Genomic DNA, 5,000 nt, shown 5'->3' with positions numbered 1-5,000 from the left:
ATATCTTAGACATACTTTGACACATCTTAGACATACTTTGACATATCTTAGACATACTTTGACACATCTTAGACATACTTTGACATATCTTAGACATACTTTGACATATCTTAGACATACTTTGACATATCTTAGACATACTTTGACACATCTTAGACATACTTTGACATATCTTAGACATACTTTGACATATCTTAGACATACTTTGACATATCTTAAACATACTTTGACATATCTTAGACATACTTTGACACATCTTAGACATACTTTGACATATCTTAGACATACTTTGACACATCTTAGACATACTTTGACATATCTTAGACATACTTTGACACATCTTAGACATACTTTGACATATCTTAGACATACTTTGACATATCTTAGACATACTTTGACACATCTTAGACATACTTTGACATATCTTAGACATACTTTGACATATCTTAGACATACTTTGACATATCTTAGACATACTTTGACATATCTTAGACATACTTTGACATATCTTAGACATACGTTGACATATCTTAGACATACTTTGACATATCTTAGACATACTTTGACATATCTTAGACATACTTTGACATATCTTAAACATACGTTGACATATCTTAGACATACTTTGACATATCTTAGACATACTTTGACATATCTTAGACATACTTTGACATATCTTAGACATACTTTGACATATCTTAGACATACTTTGACATATCTTAGACATACTTTGACATATCTTAGACATAATCTTAGACATACTTTGACATATCTTAGACATACTTTGACATATCTTAGACATACGTTGACATATCTTAGACATACTTTGACATATCTTAGACATACTTTGACATATCTTAGACATATCTTAGACATACTTTGACATATCTTAGACATACGTTGACATATCTTAGACATACTTTGACATATCTTAAACATACGTTGACATATCTTAGACATACTTTGACATATCTTAGACATACTTTGACATATCTTAGACATACTTTGACATATCTTAGACATACTTTGACATATCTTAGACATACTTTGACATATCTTAGACATACTTTGACATATCTTAGACATACTTTGACATATCTTAGACATACTTTGACATATCTTAGACATACTTTGACATATCTTAGACATATCTTAGACATACTTTGACATATCTTAGACATACTTTGACATATCTTAGACATACGTTGACATATCTTAGACATACTTTGACATATCTTAGACATACTTTGACATATCTTAGACATACGTTGACATATCTTAGACATACTTTGACATATCTTAGACATACTTTGACATATCTTAGACATACTGTTGACACATCTTAGACATACTTTGACATATCTTAGACATACTTTGACATATCTTAGACATACTTTGACATATCTTAGACATACTGTTGACATATCTTAGACATACTTTGACATATCTTAGACATACTTTGACATATCTTAGACATACTTTGACATATCTTAGACATACTTTGACATATCTTAGACATACTTTGACATATCTTAGACATACTTTGACATATCTTAGACATACTTTGACATATCTTAGACATACTTTGACATATCTTAGACATACTTTGACATATCTTAGACATACTTTGACATATCTTAGACATACTTTGACATATCTTAGACATACTTTGACATATCTTAGACATACTTTGACATATCTTAGACATACTTTGACATATCTTAGACATACTTTGACATATCTTAGACATACTTTGACATATCTTAGACATACTTTGACATATCTTAGACATACTTTGACATATCTTAGACATACTTTGACATATCTTAGACATACTTTGACATATCTTAGACATACTTTGACATATCTTAGACATACTTTGACATATCTTAGACATACTTTGACATATCTTAGACATACTTTGACATATCTTAGACATACTTTGACATATCTTAGACATACTTTGACATATCTTAGACATACTTTGACATATCTTAGACATACTTTGACATATCTTAGACATACTTTGACATATCTTAGACATACTTTGACATATCTTAGACATACTTTGACATATCTTAGACATCTTAGACATACTTTGACATATCTTAGACATACTTTGACATATCTTAGACATACTTTGACATATCTTAGAACATACTTTGACATATCTTAGACATACTTTGACATATCTTAGACATACTTTGACATATCTTAGACATACTTTGACATATCTTAGACATACTTTGACATATCTTAGACATACTTTGACATATCTTAGACATACTTTGACATATCTTAGACATACTTTGACATATCTTAGACATACTTTGACATATCTTAGACATACTTTGACATATCTTAGACATACTTTGACATATCTTAGACATACTTTGACATATCTTAGACATACTTTGACATATCTTAGACATACTTTGACATATCTTAGACATACTTTGACATATCTTAGACATACTTTGACATATCTTAGACATACTTTTGACATATCTTAGACATACTTTGACATATCTTAGACATACTTTGACATATCTTAGACATACTTTGACATATCTTAGACATACTTTGACATATCTTAGACATACTTTGACATATCTTAGACATACTTTGACATATCTTAGACATACTTTGACATATCTTAGACATACTTTGACATATCTTAGACATACTTTGACATATCTTAGACATACTTTGACATATCTTAGACATACTTTGACATATCTTAGACATACTTTGACATATCTTAGACATACTTTGACATATCTTAGACATACTTTGACATATCTTAGACATACTTTGACATATCTTAGACATACTTTGACATATCTTAGACATACTTTGACATATCTTAGACATACTTTGACATATCTTAGACATACTTTGACATATCTTAGACATACTTTGACATATCTTAGACATACTTTGACATATCTTAGACATACTTTGACATATCTTAGACATACTTTGACATATCTTAGACATACTTTGACATATCTTAGACATACTTTGACATATCTTAGACATACTTTGACATATCTTAGACATACTTTGACATATCTTAGACATACTTTGACATATCTTAGACATACTTTGACATATCTTAGACATACTTTGACATATCTTAGACATACTTTGACATATCTTAGACATACTTTGACATATCTTAGACATACTTTGACATATCTTAGACATACTTTGACATATCTTAGACATACTTTGACATATCTTAGACATACTTTGACATATCTTAGACATACTTTGACATATCTTAGACATACTTTGACATATCTTAGACATACTTTGACATATCTTAGACATACTTTGACATATCTTAGACATACTTTGACATATCTTAGACATACTTTGACATATCTTAGACATACTTTGACATATCTTAGACATACTTTGACATATCTTAGACATACTTTGACATATCTTAGACATACTTTGACACATCTTAGACATACTTTGACTATCTTAGACATACTTTGACATATCTTAGACATACTTTGACATATCTTAGACATACTTTGACATATCTTAGACATACTTTGACATATCTTAGACATACTTTGACATATCTTAGACATACTTTGACATATCTTAGACATACTTTGACATATCTTAGACATACTTTGACATATCTTAGACATACTTTGACATATCTTAGACATACTTTGACATATCTTAGACATACTTTGACATATCTTAGACATACTTTGACATATCTTAGACATACTTTGACATATCTTAGACATACTTTGACATATCTTAGACATACTTTGACATATCTTAGACATACTTAGACATACTTTGACATATCTTAGACATACTTTGACATATCTTAGACATACTTTGACATATCTTAGACATACTTTGACATATCTTAGACATACTTTGACATATCTTAGACATATCTTAGACATACTTTGACATATCTTAGACATACTTTGACATATCTTAGACATACTTTGACATATCTTAGACATACGTTGACATATCTTAGACATACTTTGACATATCTTAGACATACTTTGACATATCTTAGACATACTTTGACATATCTTAGACATACTTTGACATATCTTAGACATACTTTGACATATCTTAACATACTTTGACATATCTTAGACATACTTTGACATATCTTAGACATACTTTGACATATCTTAGACATACTTTGACATATCTTAGACATACTTTGACATATCTTAGACATACTTTGACATATCTTAGACATACTTTGACATATCTTAGACATACTTTGACATATCTTAGACATACTTTGACATATCTTAGACATACTTTGACATATCTTAGACATACTTTGACATATCTTAGACATACTTTGACATATCTTAGACATACTTTGACATATCTTAGACATACTTTGACATATCTTAGACATACTTTGACATATCTTAGACATACTTTGACATATCTTAGACATACTTTGACATATCTTAGACATACTTTGACATATCTTAGACATACTTTGACATATCTTAGACATACTTTGACATATCTTAGACATACTTTGACATATCTTAGACATACTTTGACATATCTTAGACATACTTTGACATATCTTAGACATACTTTGACATATCTTAGACATACTTTGACATATCTTAGACATACTTTGACATATCTTAGACATACTTTGACATATCTTAGACATACTTTGACATATCTTAGACATACTTTGACATATCTTAGACATACTTTGACATATCTTAGACATACTTTGACATATCTTAGACATACTTTGACATATCTTAGACATACTTTGAATATCTTAGACATACTTTGACATATCTTAGACATACTTTGACATATCTTAGACATACTTTGACATATCTTAGACATACTTTGACATATCTTAGACATACTTTGACATATCTTAGACATACTTTGACATATCTTAGACATACTTTGACATATCTTAAACATACTTTGACATATCTTAGACATACTTTGAC

This window comes from Entelurus aequoreus, linkage group LG28, assembly GCF_033978785.1.
Source record: "Entelurus aequoreus isolate RoL-2023_Sb linkage group LG28, RoL_Eaeq_v1.1, whole genome shotgun sequence".
Classification (NCBI taxonomy): Eukaryota; Metazoa; Chordata; class Actinopteri; order Syngnathiformes; family Syngnathidae; genus Entelurus; species Entelurus aequoreus.
The sequence above is the reverse complement of the archived record's forward strand: the minus strand, read 5'-3'. Positions refer to the sequence as shown.